We start from the raw sequence: 20,057 nt of genomic DNA, 5'->3' as shown, positions 1-20,057 counted from the left end.
TACCTCCAAGACTCTTTCAACCAACAAGGGAAGACATTTCACACCACTGGTGCATCTCACCAGGCTGTGACCTGCAGCCTTGAGTTTCCCTTGGGATGCAAAAGCGGATCAACAGCCTGGAAAACACCCAACAGAGAGGTCAGGCTTCCTGGAGAAGGAGGGATGTGGAAGGGGAAAGAACACAACACCAACCATTGTTCCTGCTCCCCAGCTTCCTGAGCTTCCCCATCCCACTATTGTTCCATGTTTTCAGGGCTGCAAAAGCTGAATGAAATCCACAATTCCCAAAGAAAAGAAGAAGAAAGCAGAGTGATTTGGAAAAGGGGGAAAGCCAGGGATGGCGTGTTCCTTGGTGGGTCCTCCTGACCTAGACCTTGTCCAACATTAACCACCAAATCTGGGTTAAATCTCTGCTCCCATGACCTGGTGGGGCTGTTTCTTGCTGTGTTTTCGGCTTGGGCACCTCCACGTTGGCACCTGCCCATGGGAGCAGCTGCCTTCACACCCTCTTCCCTGGATACCTGTTTATTTTTAGTAAATCCCTGCTGCATCCATGGAGAAAACAATGTGGATACACAGGGGCCAAAAATAGCTGTGGTTCGCCCTGAGATGTGCACCTGGAGAGGTCCCTCATTCCCCCACCCACGAGGAATTCCTAAACTTCTCACCCTGGGCTGATGGTTGCTCAGAGAGGCTGAATTTTATTAAAAATTCAATTAATTGTATTTAAAACAAAAATCAGTGGCTACATCCCGTGCCACTGGCATGTGCCCAGCCTTTCCCCACGGAAAACATTGGCTGCTGGGCTTGTCGGCTGTGGGAGGGCTTTGAGGTTCTGGTGCCACCCATGAGCCATCCTACAGGACTTCCCAGGATGTTGGGACTCCTGGAAGACCTGTCTCCATCCCTGGTGTTCAACTGGGCCACGATGCAGCTGGTAACTGGTACCAGTGGCAGCACAAGGGCTCCCAATGAAACCCAACACAGAAGTTTCGTGGCTTACACAAATCCCACTGTCAGACTCCTAAGATCCTTTGGGGCTTCCAATTCACTTTTTCCTTATCCCTACAAAGCTGTTTTCCCACCCTAAAAGTGCTTTTAAGGGAATAATTCAGATTTCTTGGAGAGCAAACACGAAGCACGCTGTGCTTGTGGGGTAAACAAACAAGGTGATCCCCTGCTGTGCTTCCTAAGAATTGTTTTTCCTCCTTTTTGTTCAGATTTATGGGATCCTGTTGCATTTATGGGATCCCATAAATGTTTCAGAGGAGTCCACCCTCCAGGCAGTGGATGTTCATGCCAAGAATAAACTTGCTGCCCACGGAGCTCTTAATGAAATATTTATGGATGGCACCAGAAAGGGATAAAACCAGGCTGCAAGAAAAGTCTCCCACTTTTACCTGAAGAGGGGAAATTAAATAATAAATGATGATGGCGATAAAAAAACCTCCTACTCCATTTATCCAAGTCCTTCAGGCTAAAAGATCTTAACTCTTCTCAAGTGCTATTTTGGGAGGAGGGATATTAAAATTTCCTCTGCCCTTAAATTATTGTTTCGTTTTCGCTGCAAAAAGCAGCCCCCGGGTCAAAGGAAATGAAAAAGGTGAGTTAGTTCTCAACAACAAGCTGAGATCTGCACGTTTATACCACCGTGGATCTGGCCCCACGTGCCCATCAAACACAGGGTGGAGGTGCAGGAATCGAGGGGGACACAACACCCCAGGATCCTGCAGGCACAGGAAACCTGTCACAAAAGCAGCAGTGCTGACCCCGAGTCACCCCCAGCTGTTTTGTTACAGCCACAGCTCCTTGGAGAGGGAGAGTTTGGCTGAAGGAGACACAGGGCTGAGGGTGACCAAGAGCCAGGAGGGGGTCATGAGATGTTGTGTTTGTGTTTGCAAAGCTGATTCCATGAAAGGAGGGAATTTGGTGCTGTTGGAAGTTGCTGAAGTTGCCTTTGGCTTTTCTAACGGCTGAGAGATGGAGCAGAGAGATGTTTAATTCAGTGTCGTGGCTTCTTTATCCCAATGGGGCCTGGGACATCTCCAGGTGCTACAGGATCGTAGAGCCAAAAAATTGGATTGGAAGAGACCTTAAAGAGCGTGCAATTCCAACCCCTGACATGGGCAGGGACACCTTCCACTAGCCCAGGTTGCTCCAACCTGGCCTTGGACACTTTCAGGGATCCAGGGGCAGCCACAGCTTCTCTGCCCAACCTGTGCCAGGGCCTCCCCACCCTCACAGGGAAGAATTTTTTCCCAATATCCCACCTATCCCTGCCCTCTGGCAGTGGGAAGCCATTCCCCCTTGTCCTGTCACTCCAAGCCCTTGTCAATAATCTCCCTCCATCTTTCTTTTTGGCTCCTTCAAGCACTGCAAGGCCACAGTTAGGTCACCCCAGGGCCTTCCCTTCTCCAGGCTGAACAATCCCAACTCTCCCAGCCTTTCCTCCCAGCAGAGCTGTTCCACCCCTCTGATGATCTTGGTGCCTCCTCTGGTCTTGCTCCAACAGCTCCACGTCCTTCCTGTGCTGGGACCCCAGAGCTGGAGGCAGCTCTGCAGGGGAGATCTCACCTGAGAGAGGTAAAAAAAAGAAGTATTATTATTTTCCAAATCTCTGCCAACCATCATTTCCACAGAATTATTCTGCCTGGCTCCGTGGGGTCAAGCTCAGTTCTCCTCTGCCCACCCTCCATGTAACTCTGGAGGTTCAAGGCAGCATTTTCCAAAGCTGTTTAGCCGTGTCGGATTTACCAGTGTGGGACTTGTCAGGAAATTCCTGTCTGGAGTGGTGTTCTGGCTTCTCTTCCCCAACACCCTGGATGCTCTGGAAAGGCTCTGCAAAGGAGGAACAGTCTGGATATGTCTTGGGATCGTGGGGAAATTCGGGTTGGAAGGGACCTCAGGATGTCTCTGGTCCAACCTGCTGCTCAAAGCAGGGTCACCCATGAGGGCAGACCAGGCTGTGTTGAGTTTGCTCCTGGAAATCCTCAAGGATGGAGACAGTGCAGCCTCCCTGGGATCCTGTGCCTCCCTGGGTGCCTCCCTGGTACCCCAAACCTTAAAGATTTCCCTGGGACCTGCTCCTCTTTCACTGCTTTTCCACAGCCACCACCTACCCCGCCTCAGCTGTGCTCGAGGTGTGTGGCCACCAGCTCTTGGATCCAACCAGCCCTACACTCATCCTTTTGTTCCCCTTTTTTTTGAGCCTCAGCTGAAGGGAGGAAGGCAGGACCCACAGAACTTGCTGTGTGGCCTCCCCTGCACCTCGTTATCTCCAGGAACAGCTTCCCACCTCTCCCATCCCACTTCCTCCGGGGCTCAAATCCCTCCCCTCCTCGTGTTTCGCCCTTCCAGGATCCTCCTCTCGACACTGCCTGGGGATAATCGCTGCTTAAAACCTGATTTAAGCCCAGAGCATCTGATTTTACAGCTCTCAAGTCTCTGCCTGTTGGCCTTGGGTTGGGAGAGGCTGCGACTTCAGGCACAGCAGCTTCTTCAAAGGCTGGATGTGCGAGGGAAGAGCATCTCCATGTCGGGCAGAGCTCCTCAGCTGGTGGTCCTGGAGAGCTCTGGGCTCCTCCTAAGGGGCCCACTGAAGGTGATTAAGAAAATTAATTCATGTAACTCCATGGCATGACACTGGAAAACTGTTAGGGGATGTAGGAAGATATGGATGATAGAATCTCTGAATGGTTTGGGTTGGAAGGGACCTTAAAGATCACCCAGTTCCTGCCATGGGCAGGGACACCTCCCACTAGCCCAGGTTGCTCCAAGCCTCATCCAACCTGGCCTTGGACACTTCCAGGGATCCAGGGGCAGCCACAGCTTCTCTGGGCAACCTGTGCCAGGGCCTCCCCACCTTCACAGCCAGGAATTCCTTCCCAATATCCCACCTATCCCTGCCCTCTGGCAGTGGGAAGCAATTCCCTCTTGTCCTGTCACCCTAGGCCCTTGTAATAATGAGCCACGAGTGATCCATGCTGTGCTGGTGCACCTTTCCTCTTGGTTTTCCTCTCCCAAACACATCCCCAGAAGCTCTTTCTCTCTCTCTCTCTGAGACCATTTCCCTCCATCTTTCACCCACCACTTTTCCCAGAAAACAGCCAGAATTCCTCCTTGCCGGGAGTTTCCCACTCCTGCTCTCCCTGTCTCCAGCTTGCGACGGTTTCTGGCTCAGAAATGTTGTGAGCTGAGAAGGCCAGGGACGTCAGGGAGGGGAAACCCACCTAAGCTTTTCATCTCCTTTTGCCAATGTTTAATTTAAATAAGATTTTCACGCTGCTGATGCATCTTTAACATGCTCAGTCCATGTCCTGTCCCTCTGCTTTGCAGGAGGAGGGAATCACCAGCCGTGCAGTGGGAATTCAACTCCTCTGGACCCTTTTCTCTTCATTTTCTCCAAAGGGCATTTATACCCTTGGATTCCATCCCTAATTCCCATCCTGCAGAATCACTGCTGCCCTTCAGTCTCCTTTGGAGCCTCTTCCATGGCAAAAAGCAGCCCCTGGGCAGGTTCCCTGTGGCGTTTCCCGGATATCCGATGGAGTGGTGCCTCGCTGGCCACTTCACTGAGCACTTTGTTGGCTCCAGGGGGAAGGAAACAACAATGAGATCACTTGGAAAGCTGGGATTTTTTTTTTCCAGATTTGTCTTGCCCAGAGGAAATCCGGGAGCCTGGCAAATACTGAGCAGCTTCGCCCTCTGTGGAAATCGAAATTAAACTCGTTTTCCCTCATCCATGAAAACAAGGTGATGATAAATTCCGACCAGCAGCACTCCATCCTTTTCCAGAGGGAGGAAGGCTGAGCTCACAGCCTGGTGGAGGGGCTGTGGGAACCAGCAGGAGCAGAGCTGGGACAAAGCCAGGAGCTGGAGCACCATGCCAGGCTCAGCTCCCGGGTTTTGTTCAGTGATGGATGGGGACGAACACATTGTGTCCCCCTGTGCCATTTAATCATGGATTTGATGGATCCTGGAGCTCTGCTGGAGGCAGACTGGGATGTGCTCCTCAAGCACCTCAGCGTGGCAGCATTCCAGGCTCTGGAGCCGCCACATCCCTCCAAAACCAGGACAAATTAGAGGAACACGGCTCATTTTATGACTTGCTCCAAGCAGGTCAAACTTTGAGGCCGCTGCAAAAAGATCCTTTGCAAATCAAACATGTGAATATGGAGATTTGGAAGGGAAAAGTGGGGAAATTGTGGTGTTTGGTCAATTTGTCACCCTTGGGCCCAGGGCTTTTTTGCAGCTGCAAGACAGAAAAACAGAACCTCTCATTTAATGAAACAATAACCAGAGCCTAAAACCCAGCCTTGGGAAGGAAAGCGGTGCAGAGCTTCCCCCTTCCCATTTATTCTTGGGAAATAGGCAGCTTGGGAAAGCACAAGGCCGTAAATCTTGCGTTGCTAATAAAGTCTTCTCTCCCAATCCAGGACAGCTGGAAAGGGAAATGCTCCGAGCCTTTCTTAACATGCCAGGGAAATTGCCAGTGGAAAGGAGGGTTGGGGACTCCACCACTGCCCTGGGCAGCTGTGCCAGGGCTGGACAACCCTTTCCATGAAGAGGTTTTCCCAATATCCAACCTAAACCTCCCCTGGCACAACTCGAGGCCGTTTCCTCTTGTCCTGTCTCTTATTACCTGGAAGATTTCAGATTACTTCACCAACCTCACCGTGTTGTCACACATACCACGGGCCGAGTTCAAAGCTCAAACCCGAGTTTTCCACCAGAAAAAAAAAAAAAATCCTGATTCCATAAGGACGAGCATCCCTGATTTCTCATCCCTGGGATCGCGTCACTCCAACCCGCAGCACAAAAGCCTTCGTGGGCTCTTTATCCCTCGCACTGAACCAGCACCAGCCTCTACAAGACCGTGATTTACAACTCTCCGTGTCCCCCGGGAGCTGTCCCAGCCGGCACGGCAGCAATTCCAGCGGGAATGGCTTTCCCAGCGGGGGTGGGGGGGTGTAAAGTGGTTGTCGCAACGGGGCGATCTCTCAGCGGGGAATCCCACAGCCCTTAATTTATTGATTACCATCAGCAGCAGTGATACTAATACAGCGGCAGCGATTAAAATGCTCGGTGCGCGGGCACGGGGAGATTCCCAGAGCTCTGGACCAGCTGGGAAAAGGCGGAGGGAAGCGGGGAATTGGTGGGAATTGCTGGGAATTGGTGCCACGGCGATGCCTTTTTTTTTGTGTTCCAGCCCAAAGACAGGATCCGTCGCTGTCACCCGAGGTCACTCGGTGTGACGGGTTTCCCCCCCTGTTCCCTGAGAAACGCAGCGCCCGAACCAGCTGGGCAGCCCCTTCCCCAGGGGTTTTCCCAAGCCCTGCCGGCTTTCCTTGGGGAAGGGGCATTGTGAGCCCTTTGCCGGGAGTCGCGTGTGACACCCGGCGGCGGCAGCTGGGCTGTTTGTGCGAACAACAATGCACAGAGTGGGCTCCGGAGCACTCGAGCAATCACAGCTCTCATGGAAGCAAAGGCTCTCTGAGTGTCTCCGAGTACCAGGAGGAGAGAGAGAGACAAAAAAAAAAAAAAACAACCAAACAAAACCCTCTTTAAATAAATTACACGCTTTTCTCCCCGGCTCCTTATGAATCTCCTTGAATGGGAGAGTGCAGCGAGTCAGCTGAGGCTGTTGGAATCTTTCCTCACATAAAAACACTCGTTCCTGCAGATGTTTAAAATGAAAACACAAAATTAATGCACCAGTCTTTTCTTCCCCACCATCCAGCGCAGCTGTATCTGAGGTGCAACTGGCCACTGTGTGTCCACCTCCTAAAGCCACCCCAAACCAGGGAATACAGCATTTATTAGTTGTTTTAGGATGGGAGCTGCCTGTGCATGTACTGAACATGCCAGGGAGATCTGTGGTGTCAAAGCATCAGAAAAGCTGTGGCTGCCCCATCCTTGGGAGTGTCCAAGGCCAGGTTGGACAAGGCTTGGAGCAACCTGAGATAGTGGAAGTTGTCCCTGCCCACGGCAAGGGGGTGGAATAGATGATCCAGTGTGCCAGGGCCTCACCACCCTCACCCTTCCCAATATCCCATCTATCCCTGCCCTCTGGCACTGGGAAGCCATTCCCTGTGTGCTGTCCCTCCATCCCTTGTCCCCAGTCCCTCTCCAGCTCTCCTGGAGCCCCTTCAGGCCCTGCCAGGGGCTCTCAGCTCTCCCTGGAGCCTTCTCTTCTCCAGGGGAACCCCCCCAGCTCTCCCAGCCTGGCTCCAGAGCAGAGGGGCTCCAGCCCTGGCAGCAGCTCCGGGGCTTCCTCTGGACTCTCTCCAGCAGCTCCACGTCCTTGTGCTGTTGTTCCAGGGCTGGAGGCAGCTCTGCAGGGGGGTCTCACCTCAGATAGGGGCAGAGGGGCAGAATCCCCCCCTACCTTGCTGTGGGATCAGCCCAGGGCAGGGAGGGTTCCGGTGCCAGCACACGTGGTTGGGGCATTTCCAACCCAAAGGTCTCGTGTTTGGCTTTCCCAAGGAACCATCTTGACTTTTGTCCATCTTGACTTTTCCCAGCCTCGTGGTGGCACCCACAAGTCCTAGGAGAGCTGTGGGTCCTGGATGGCTGGGTAAATACCTGTTCAGCCCTCAGCAGGTGTGAGGACACTGCTCCCACATGCCCAGCAGTGATGGGGCTCAGCCCGGCTGGGACTGCCCTTTTGAAGGCAGGATCTGGGGAACAGGGAGGTGATTTGGGACAGAGCAGTGGTAGATCCCTGAAAAAGGACTGAATTTGCACAAACCGATGCCCAGGTCCCCTTCTGACCTCCCGTGACCCCCCTGCGAGCGGCACAGGCTGCCCGACCCATCTGGGGACCGAAAGACACCTCCCCAGTGTCGTTAAGTGGGAAATAAATCCCCGGTGGGTGTCTCGCCTCCGCCGTCCGGGTTTATCTCTGGAACTAATTCCGTCGTCATTCCGATGAGTGACGAGATAATCGCTGCAGCTGGGCTATTCAGCCGGCTCCAAAGATCCCCTTTTCCCATTAATTCAGGCAGTGATTACACACTCCCGGCCAAATTTCTGCTGCGTGTAACCCCATTAAGGCAGCGCCTCTCCCCTGGGGGTGGGCTCGGCCCTCTCTGTTTAAATAGTGCGTTCGCCTTTCTTTGTTCTACGGGAGACAAAGGAGAAGATTTTTTTTCCTATATTAAAAAAAAAAAAATTAGGAAAATCTGATGTCTCCCTGCGCAAAAAACGGACACTTAAGCTGCAATCACAGATAATTGAAAAGGATCCCAGAGTGAGTTAGAAAAAGGGCTAAATTGCCGCCTGCAAAATACCTCTGAAATATTCCGTGTTCTTTGGAGAGCGCTGGGTGAGGGGGGAAGAGGAGGAGGAGGAGGGAGATGCCTGGCACGGCAGCGACGCTGCCTCCGAGTGACAGAGCTGGGGACAATGACCACAAACTGTCCCCAGACCAGCTGGGAGAGGTTTGGGGCCGAGGAATGGCTTTATGCAGAGGAGAGCGTCGAACAAAAGCGGGACAAGAGCTAAAAAGGAGGAGGGGGTGAGGCTGCCCGGGGGAATCGCTGCGATGGCATCTGCAGGAACGGCCACAAAGCCCTTCGTGTGGATGCTCCGTGGGGTTTTTTTCTGCCCCCCCGTGCTGGGCTGGCAACGTAATAAAACAAGGGAAAGTCTGAGGCCTGGGCTAAAAAATGTCATTTTATTGATGCTGGTTTTCTTACCTGTAAAATAACAACGTGAGGAAGAAGGGTCCTACATCAGATTGAAAGTATCTCCAGTGGGGTTTGTGTGAGTGTAATTCTTACTTAACCAGCGCGATATTCCCTGTTTACAAGCTAAAGGGAAGCTAAAATTAGGATATAAAAGTGTCCTCCGCCGAGAGAACAGAAATAAATCGCCCTATTGTCAAGAGAAGGGCGTGGGGAATCTCCCGTCTCCGACCTTGGCTTTGACCTTGTCCTGCTCCTCCCTCGTGTCATCCCCAGCTTTTCATCCCGCGCTTCACCTTGCGCGATCCCTGAACGGGGAACAATGGGAGCGGAGCTGTCGAGTTAAATGGCAATTTAGAGCCGAAACAAAAGGCTTGGGGTTTTACACCGCGGCCTCGGGCAGCCCATTAAATGAAAACGAACCGCTGAGCTCATTAGCGAAGGGCCCGGCGGCTTCGGGAAGGAAATACAGGAAATATCCTATTTATTTATTTATTTATTTATTTATGTGTTTATGTATTTATTTTTTATCAAAAGTTGTGTTTTTCTAATCAGACCGCGGAGTTCAGAGAATCACGGGATGGTTTGTGTCGGAAGAGACATTAAAGAGCACCCAGTCCCAGCCTTCATTGCATTGTCTGCGTATATTTATTCCTCACCGAAATAAAAAGCCCCTTCTGAAAGGAGAAATGAAAAGGCTTCGCTCCTGAATGTTAAAAATGTTTTGCTTTGATACCTTTAAAACAGTTGTGAGCCCTTTAGGTTCTTTTTCGAGCTGTGTTTTAATTAAATCTTCAGTCTCAGGGAGGGTCAACTCTTTGATTTGCCTCAGCAAAGAGAATTGTAGAAACTGGGAATGGTTTGGGTAGGAAGGGACATTAAAGACCATCCAGTTCCACCCCCTGCCATGGGCAGGGGCACCTTCCACTAGCCCAGGTTGTTCCAACCTGGCCTTGGACACTTCCAGGGATCCAGGGGCAGCCACAGCTTCTCTGCCCAACCCGTGCCAGGGCCTCACCACTCTTATAATACAAAATATTTTTCCTTACATGTGTTTCTAGTTTCATGTTGGAAGATTTCGCTGCTCAAGAGCTCAGGCAGAGGAGTGGGGTGGAAGGGATGGGATTTCACTCCTGCCATCTCATTTTAGGGAAGAAGTAATGAAATCACCACACCTGGCTTATCCCATCATAAAATGCAAAGAAGACACATCAGCCTTTTTTTTTAAGATCTCGATGCAGGTGGGTTGAAGCTCTTCAAGGGCACGTTGATTGTGTTGCAATTGCAGTGTTAGACCTTCCTGCAATCAAACAGCCACAAGGAGCATCACCCAGTTCCTCCAGGTATTCAAAAGCAGTTTGAAAACTCTCATTGAATTTAAAAAAAAAAATTTAATTAAAAAAAAAAAAAAAAAGGAAGGAAAAATTATGTCCGAGAAATGCACACAAATGTCAAGCACAACCCCCACCCTCCTAGGGGATGCACCTTTCAAATATCAGAAGTTTTAGAGCTGGTGGCTGGTCAGTTCTTGACCACGTTTATGATCCAAAGAAGATGCAGCCAAAGCACAGGAAAGGGCAGATGACAAGTGAGCAGAGTGAGACTTCACTTCAGCAAAACCTTTCCTTGAGCTGGGTCTATTTGCTCCCTACATGGTCTACAAAAGGCTTCTGGAATTAACATCCTTGAGGAAACGGCTGGAGCTGTGCCAGGGCAGGCTCAGGTTGGATCTCAGGCAAAGGTTCTTCCCCCAGAGGGTGGTTGGGCACTGCCCAGGCTCCCCAGGGCAGTGGGCACAGCCCCAAGGCTGCCAGAGCTCCAGGAGGGTTTGGACAACGCTCTGAGGGACAGGGTGGGATTGTTGGGGTGTCCTGGGCAGGGCCAGGAGTTGGACTGGATGATCCCCGTGGGTCTCTTCCAGCTCGGGGCATTCCCTGATTAAATATATCACGTTGTTATTAGCTTAAATAACACTCAGGAATGTTTACACCCCTGACAAAACTTTGCTCGCGCAGGAAACTCTCCGCCCCAGGAAAGTTTTTACCTCCCACCGTCTGAATTTATTAAAAAAATCCTTTCTCCACCGGTGCACCCCGATGTGCTTTACAAGAGCATCGACAACGGATGTCCCAGATTTGCTGTCGAGCAACAAAATATTTAAAGCCGGGTGTGTTTTGGGTCGTGAGCTGATTTTTCCACCCCTCCTGCACGGAGCTGTGCTCTCCAGCTCCTGCTCTGCCGGCACCAGGAGGCAGCAAATCCACAACAAAGGTGCAAAGCCAGGCATGGAAACACATCCTGGCTGTTGCTTTGCCTCCTGTGGCTGTCGCTGGGCGGGGGGAAGTAGCAAATATTGCCATCGTGTTCCCGGTTTTAATTGCAGCAGATTCCTCCTCTGGGTCTGCGAGGCTTTGCCGGCTCCCGCTGTCCCCTCTCCTTTGCCTCCAGGTAAAACCTGGAATTTGCTGTCACCCGCAGCAGGAGATGCAGAAAGGAGCCCTGTGTCCTGGTGTTGGGGGGCTGGAAGCTCTGCAGGAATGGAATGTCCCTCCTGGAAATTCCGTGGACACGGAGCTTGCTACTGGAGGAGGGAGGTGCAGTGGCTGTCGTGTCGCTCAGTGCCTTAAATTTGGGGAATTTGGGAATTTGGTGTGTGATTTACTCCTAGGGATGCAAGAACAGCTGCACTGGAAGGACAGACACCTCTGTGGCCTCCTCTGGATTAGCTCCAGCAGCTCCATGTCCTTCTGATGTTGGGGATTCCAGAGGTGGAGGCAGCTCTACAGGGAGGGTCTGACCAGAGCAAAGGATTCTTTCCTTATGGAAGGGCCATACAGTGATGCCTCAGCCCTGCAACAGGAATTCCCACACTCCAGGGATGGTGCCAGGATCTCTGGGAGCACAACATTTGGGACAGGACTCTCCAGCTGCACGAAAACTGCAGAAAAAAAATGGCATTTCTGACCAAAAATGTGGAGTCACAAACCTGGAGGAGAAGCTTTAAGTGCAGTGTCTGGTGAGAAGGAACCACTGCTCCATCCTGGCCCATGGGATTGCTCCTTCCCCCAGCTCTCAGCACCAACAGGAAGGGTTAAAACATCAGTGGTTTATTTTGCCTCCAGGAGGCCCTTGCTCAGGTCCCTTTTGAAAATCACAGGGCTGCCCCTGGATCCCTGGAAGTGTCCAAGGCCAGGTTGGAGCAACCTGGGCTGGTGGAAGGTATCCCTGCCCATGGCAGGGGCTGGAAAAAGATGATCTTTAGGGTCCCTTCCAACCCAAACCATTCTGGGGTTCTATGGAAACACTCACCTGAGCTCTCTGGGGGTCTGCAGAGGTTTGCTCTGAGCTCTTTCTCCACCTCCCTCCCTCAGGAGGTACCTTAAAAACTGTCAGCTCAGCAAAGCACAAAATGAACTCCCCAGCAGTGCTGTGGCATAAAGAGGCTTCTTCTTGTATTTAGGTTTGGTCTCACTGGGGACTTTGAGTGATTCCAACTGCAAACAGAGGATTGGAACAACGTGTGCTCGCTCCCAGAGCTCCTGCAGCTCCCTGAGGAGCCAATCCTGTTTTCATCCTAATTTATATTAGGAAAAACTCCTATTCTCTCCCCCCCATGAAGATTATTATCCTCCAGCTCAGCTCTAGGGATCCCATCAGGATGGCTGAGCCCGTGGCCTGAGTTAAGTGGGATGGAAATGCAGGAACTCTTTAGGATTCTGCCCAAATTCTCCCACCGTGTAATTCAGGCTGTCAGCACAGGATAAAACGAGCTCCACTAACTTGATGAATGTCTCAGATCATCTGCAGCCTAAACAGATGCTGTGCTGAATAAATACACCTGCAGCTTATGCATTTCTGAGTGCTGAGTGACATCCTCAGGGCAGCCAGGCAGGAGGGAAGTGGAAAGTCAATGGAAGAGCTGCTTGGAGAGGAATGGCCTGGTATTGGTGCTGGATAGTGTGGGGAAAAAACAGTTATAATAATAGAATCATGGAATGGTTTGGGTGGGAAAGGACCTTGAAGACCTTCTTGTTCCACCTCCTGCTGTGGGCAGGGACACCTTCCACTAGCCCAGGTTGCTCCAACCTGGCCTTGGACACTTCCAGGGATCCAGGGGCAACCACAGCTTCTCTGCCCAACCTGGAGCAGGACCTCAATACCCTCACAGGGAATAATTCCTTCCCAATATTCCATCTATCCCATCTAACCCTGCCCTGGGCAACCTGTACCAGGGCCTCCCCACCCTCCCAGCCAGCAATTCCTTCCCAATATCCCATCTATCCCTGCCCTCTGGCACTGGGAAGCCATTCCCCTTTGTCCTGTCCCTCCATGCCTTGTCCCCAGTCCCTCTCCAGCTCTCCTGGAGCCCCTTTAGGCCCTGCCAGGGGCTCTCAGCTCTCCCTGGAGCCTTCTCTTGTCCAGGGGAACCCCCCCAGCTCTCCCAGCCTGGCTCCAGAGCAGAGGGGCTCCAGCCCTGGCAGCAGCTCCGGGGCCTCCTCTGGACTCTCTCCAGCAGCTCCACGTCCTTGTGCTGTTGTTCCCAGGGCTGGAGCAGCTCTGCAGGGGGGTCTCAGCTGAGACAGGGGCAGAGGGGCAGAATCCCCCCCTGCCCTGCTGCCCACGCTGTGGGATGCAGTCAATGTGCCCCTAAGCTTCTAAGCCCATTACTTTATTTTTTTTTTTTTTTTTGAGTATTTCAGCCTTATTTCCAAAGCACAGCTGTGCTGGAATGAAGCAGTACAGGGGGAGGAACTGAAAACTAAAGGTGCAGTGAAAAGCAATGAGTATTCATGACTCTTTCTGGTATTGCTGAGGTCCTGGCAGTGGATTTATCTTCCCAACGCAGACATGGTACAGATTCTCACACCCCACCTTACAGAGCTGACCTGAAGGTGTTCCAAACAAACACCATGTTTGTTTAAGCTTCAGTTTCTCCTGGATTCACTTAGAAATGAAGGAAATGCACCCTTAGAAATGTACCCTAATGCTTTAAAGGATTAGTGCTGAGTGAGACTTGCTGCAGCTGGGGGGGCACTGAGCTCTCTTTGCTGGAGTAGTTGGAGGCTAAAATCATCAGTGCTGGGGTCATACCTCTGCAGGAGCTTTGCAGGGATTGAAAATCCAATTTCGAGTCATTCAACCAGTGTAAAGTCTCTAATGCTTGCAAAATCCAAGGTTAAAAGGGAAAAAAAAAGCAAAGAAAGAAAGAAAAAGAAACAAGGACAACACGGTGGCAGCTTCTCCACTGGTGTGGTGGGATAAAGAAATCCAGCAGGGGAGAGCATTGGATGTGTGTCTGACAGGGCTCAGGGCTGCTGGTTTTCCAAGGGAGAGGAATCACAGAACCCCAGTGTCACAGGATCACTAAGGCTGGAAAAGACCTCCAGGACCATCCAGTCCCCCCTGTGCCCGATCCCACCTTGTCCCCCAGCCCAGAGCACTGAGTGCCACATCCAGTCCTTCCTGGGACACCTCGAGGGGTGGGGACTCCCAACCTCCCTGGGCAGCCCCTTCCAAGCCCTGACCACCCTTTCCATGAGGAAATTCCTCCTGATGTCCAACCTGACCCTCCCCTGGCACAGCTGGAGGCCGTTCCCTCTCCTCCTGTCCCTTGTTCCCTGGGAGCAGAGCCCGACCCATCCTGGCTCTCCCCTCCTGTCAGGGAGTTTAGGGAAGCACAAACACCTGAGCAGCAAACAATCCACCACTGCATGGCCAAAACTGGGATCTGCAGCCTGATTTTGGGTACCTGCAGGTAGAAACCCCCCAAACCCCCTCAGTGCAACACAATATCCCCTGATCCCACCTTGCTCCGCCGTGAGCCAGGTCCATGTCCCAGCCTGTGAGTCTGATTTAGGCTCCTCAGGGTGGTTATTGAGCATGACCATCCTCCTCTGTTGCCTCTTGCCTCCTCCTCAGGCACCTCTGATCCCTATCTCACCTCCTGGGAGCTTGGCAGCTCCTCATGAGCTCTCTAAAAGTTCATGGTTGGCTCGTGCCAAAATCTTCAGCTTCTGCCAGTGACACCTGGATCCTGAGGGAAGGTTTGGTTTCTTCTGGACCCACAGAGAAGGGATTCATGGAACAGCTTCCTCCTGCAGGCTCAGACAGTTTTTCTGCTTGGTTTTTGTCACCTGTCCATGCATTTCCCTTCTCCTCTGCTGCCAGGCCCTGCACACCAATTACCCCCAGGCTGCTGCAGGCAGGGGCCACAACTGCCAAAACCAACTCTAGGAAAACAAAAGTCATTAAAATTAATAATTTTAGTGCCAAGAACTCAGTGAATGCAGCATTTAAATACAGTGAATCAGCATTTAAACCCAGACCTACAGCCTGGCCTTGTAGGGCTTGGGAGCCGGAGGAAACAAGTTTCAAGTAATTGTGTGTTCGTGCTTGGATTTTAATTATATCCACAGGCAGACACCATCTGACATTTTATAGCGTTGCTCTTAAAGGCATGAGTGTGGGATAACCACAAAAGCCAGGGGAGGCAGTGAGTGAATCCACCCATCCATCCATCCGTGAATTAGGTTTGAATGTGATTCCAAGACCCTCTGTCTCGTTATTAGTCCCAGCCCAGCCCAGCCTAGTAAATCCTGTGTAAAGGCAGTGGGAATTAAGCCAGCCCTGAACTGCAGGGGCTGTGAGGAGCTCCCAGGCAGCTGCTCTGTAAATCAGGGACCTGCCTGGTCCCGTAAATCACGACCCCAGTGGGGTTCAGAGGCTGCACGTGCTGCACAAAGCCCTGCCCAGCACTCTGGGATCACCAGGCTCTCGTGGGAGCAAAGCCAGAGTTTCTCTCCACGGCAAATTGCAAATTACTGGAGTGTGCAAAGTCCTCGTCTCCGAGGAGCCCGGCACTGAACGAGATAAATCCTGGTCTTTTAGGGATTCTGCTCTCACCTGGGTGTCTGTCTCTGGGGGAGGGAGCAAAGCAGTTGTGGCTGCCAGAGTTAATATCTTGTAAAGCCTCCACTTGGAAGGCGCTCAGGGCTTTGCAGCGGAACAGGGAACGCCGCTGGAGAGGGATTAGCAGGCGCAGTGCAGGTGGAGGGGGGTCAGCCATGCAACAGAGAAGCAGTTTATCCAATTTCTGAGGCCCAGTGGATACCCAGGGACATAAACCAGGACAGCTTCCACGCCAGGGTCACTCTCAGCAAGTCACCCACACGTGTCCCCTCGGTCTGTCAGGCAAAAATCCCTCGGTTTGTTTGAAGCCCAGGAAATGGGAATAGCACAGGATTAAGCCAATTTCAGTCACCTGCTCATCAAACACCAACATGGCTTTGTTTCCACATCACTGTTTCTCCATAAGGCACCAAACACATCCATCCCCCAGCAGAAGGCAGGGGGACACAGACACCCAGGGATGCTGATATTCCAGTGGGAAAGGGCACATGTGGTTTATTTGATCTGGCACAGGTTATACATTCTGGCTGTATTCATCTGCAGGGTTATCATCCTTGAGCCAGGCCAAACGTGCTGCCTGGGAACCAGAAGTGCGCTGCCTGCTTAATATCTTTATTTTCCTGTTTGTTTTCTTCTTTATTTTCCTGTTTGTTTTCTTCTTTATTTTCTTGTTCCTCTCCCAGGGAGAGCTGGAATTCCCAGCATTTAATGCAGGGCAGGTAACATCCCGTGGTGTAATTCCATTAGCTTCTCCAGGTACGTGGAGCATGAAGTTGATGGGTTCAGAGCTGCTCTGTGTCAGCCAAGCACGAAAACAAGGAGGGAAAAATCGATCCAGAAAGGTGAATTCACTGTGGCTGAACACAAACAGCCTCTTAATTAGCTACAGGGATAATGAAATCACTTGGGCATGGAAGCATGAACATGTACACACACACAGATATAGCACAGAATCCCAGAATGGTTTGGGTGGAAAGGATTTTAAAGCTCATCCAGTTCCAACCCCCTGCCATGGGCAGGGACACTTTCCACTAGCCCAGGTTGCTCCAAGCCCTGTCCAGCCTGGCCTTGGACACTTCCAGGGATCCAGGGGCAGCCACAACTTCTCTGGGAAACCTGTGCCAGGGCTCACCACGCTCACAGGGAAGAATTCCTTCCTAATATATACACAGTTTTTCTTTGGGAAGCTCTGCCCAGGGCCACCAGTGGAAAACATGTGGGGGACTAATAATTTAGGAGGAAGAAAGGGCCCCCAGGTGGGGTTTAACCCCTTCCAGTGCTTTCCAGGAGCAGTGACTCATGCTCTGGTCTTCACTGAGCACGTGAGACCAAACCAGAGCTTTGCAGAGAGCTGAGAGCAGCAGGAACCTCATCCAGAGTATCAGGATTCCTTGCATCAGTGATTCCCTCCCTCCCTGGGATTTCATTTTCTCTGGTTGTACTTCAGGATCTGCAGCCTCACCAGACAGAGCTGTATCCCTGCACATCTGAGCTGTCACCATTGTGCCATCTGTCCCCTCCCAGCATTCCCAGTGCCCCCCAGCCATTCCCACCTGGCACCAGAGTCAGCTGGGAGCTGGTGGAGGCAGCTCTGCCCCATCCCCCTCCAACAGCTCCTCACCAGCTTTCAGATTGACACACAAGACAATTTACTTACAATCCAACCCTAAAATGAAAGTCAAAATTTCCTAAAAATGAAAGTCAAAATCCCCTACAACTGCTTGGGTCCATCCCACAGCTACTCTGGGGATGGAATCCCACCCCAGGTCCTTCTCCCACAGAGCTTGGGATGAACAGCTCGTGGGTCTGATGCTTGTGGGAGGCCACTGAACCCTGCAAATGTAATCAGGGTCCTGGAGAACAAGCAGAAATTCCCGATTTTTTCCATGGAAAAATATAGATTCGTTTTCTAATTAAAATTAAGCACTGGAAAAATGGACTCGTGGTTGGAGGGTGAGTTTTTACGGGGGAGGACAGTGATAGGATGGGGGGAGTGGTTTTAAACTGAAAGAGGGGAGATTTAGATGGGATATTAGGAAGCAATCCTTCCCTGTGAGGGGGACGAGGCCCTGGCAGCTCCATTTTGCCACTTCAGAGCTCACTGGTGAGAAAATGAGAAAAGCACTGGTTGCACAGAGATAAAAGAAGTGTTACACAGTCATTCGTGGTCACAGTGAAGAGGACCAGGCCCAGATGAAGCAAAAAATGTGATTTATATCAAAGGTTTTCGGGATTCAAAGTCTAAATTTAACATCTTAAACCAACAAATTGGAGGCCCTGCGGTTTTCCAGGCTGAGAGCTGAGATTTGTCCCCAACCTCAGGCAGACTCAGGTTATCCCAAGGTGGACAGGGCTGATGATGAGGGCTGGGGTGCAGGGGGTGAGAGGAGGAGGAGGAGGAGGGGGGTCCACAGGCTGCTTCCCGAGGGGATGATGCATCACTCCTTGCTAATGCCAGCACAAATGTTGGTAGAAGTGCACAACAGGAAAAAAACCCAGCCTAAATCAGTCATTTTTAGGGAGAAAGAGAAGGCTCTGGGGTGACCTAATTGTGGCCTGAAGGCAGGAGACAAGAAACATGGAGAGAGACTTGAGACAAGGGATGGAGAGACAGGACAAAGGAATTCTCCCACTGCCAGAGGGCAGGGATAGATGGGGTATTGGGAAGGAATTGCTGGCTGGGAGGGTGTTGAGCCCTGGCACAAGTTGGGCAGAGAAGCTGTGGCTGCCCCTGGATCCCTGGAAGTGTCCAAGGCCAGGTTGGAGCAAGCTGGGCTAGTGGAAGGTGTCCCTGCCCATGGAAGGGGGTGGAAGATCTTTCAAGTTCCTTCCAACCCGAACCATTCCACGGATCTATAATTCTGTTAAAAACATCACTAGTCCCCAAGGTTTCAGGTGATGGGATCCCTTCAGATCCCGCTGATATTCCTCACAGCCCAGACTTTGGCATTCCACAGCTCCTTGCTTCTTTAGGCAGAAAGAAGCCTCTACTGGGCTGCACTGCCCGTGGGATCAGTTGTTGGATCCAGTCTGAGAGGGGATGGAGGAGGAGAACAGAGGAGGGAGGGATTTTTGGAGCAACTGCGTCTTTTGCCACAGAATCATGGAATCACTGACGTTGGAAAAGCCCTCCAAGACCATCCAGTCCCCCCTGTGCCCACCTTGTCCCCCAGCCCAGAGCACTGAGTGCCACGTCCTGTCATTCCTTGGACACCTCCAGGGGTGGGGACTCCACCACCTCCCTGGGCAGCCCCATTCCAATATCACCTTTTCTGGGAAGAATTCCTTCCTAACGCCAAAAGCACCACAAGAGACACAAAATCCATCAAATCTCCCATTCCAAGGCTGGTGATTTTGGGAAACCCGTTGTTTGGGGAGGGGAAAAACACGGATTGTCCGGTTTGAGTCCCTCCAGGACCATCTGGGACCTGCTCCACCACCCCTCTCCCACCTCCAGCGCCTCCGGCTGCGTGAGACGCTCCGGCGACTCCGGAGACAGGTTGTTCCCGTGGGGATGAAAGCACTGGCAAACTGGGACAGCAGCCGAGCAGCCTGTGCTTCTGAGGGGAAAATAACCTCCAACAGTCCTGATGGGGGACGAGAGAGGGAAAGGAGAAGGAAAACTGGCTTTTCCAGGCACCCAGAGCTGGATTTGCAGCGCCGTGGCCAAGGAGGTTTGAGTGAGAGGGAAGTGCTGGGCAGGTTTAGTGAGGAGCAGAGGAGCAGCTATTCCTCACTGTCCTGGCCACATTTAGTGAGGAGCAGCTATTCCTCACTGTCCTGGCCACATTTAGTGAGGAGCAGCTATTCCTCACTGTCCTGGCCCTCAGGGAACGTGGACAAATCCACCCTCCAGTCAGGTTTATTCCTGACCTTTTACATCCCTGTATTTTTGCGGGAACAAGAACAATCTTGAGGAAGCATCAAATAAGGAATTGCCCTAAATGACAGCCCTAATGACTAGAAATCCTGCCGTTTGTCATTCAAAGAGCAGCGACACAGGGTTTGCTCCTCACTCTTTTGAACACACATCAGCAAAACATCTGGAAGCCGAAGTCAGCGATTAAACAAACCATCTTTTAGGGGGATGGGTTTAGAGAGTTCCTGTCTGGGTAAATAACCCACAGAGACAAAATAATGTGACATAAATAAAGGTATTTAATCTTTTTTTTTATAGTTACGGATAATTTGAGAAATGGTATTTATGGTTAAATTTATTTTTCGGGTTTGTGTTTATTTGTATGTGGTATTTTGGTTTTGATGATTTGAAGTATTATGGGTTTATTGAGTCAGGAATAACTTCTTTTTGTTGTTAGTTTAGGTTTATTTGTGATATCTTGATCTGTGTAGTTTGGTGTGTTTGTTATTAGTATGTTTTTTATCAGTTTGACTTTTGGGTATATGGGTATTTATATGGCGGACTTTTGTGTTCAGTTTTTTTATTTTGGTAGTGATGTTTTG

This window comes from Pipra filicauda, unplaced genomic scaffold (assembly GCF_003945595.2).
Source record: "Pipra filicauda isolate LSUMZ 115617 unplaced genomic scaffold, ASM394559v2 scaffold547_size326079_pilon, whole genome shotgun sequence".
NCBI lineage: Eukaryota > Metazoa > Chordata > Aves > Passeriformes > Pipridae > Pipra > Pipra filicauda.
This window is presented reverse-complemented; position numbering follows the sequence as displayed.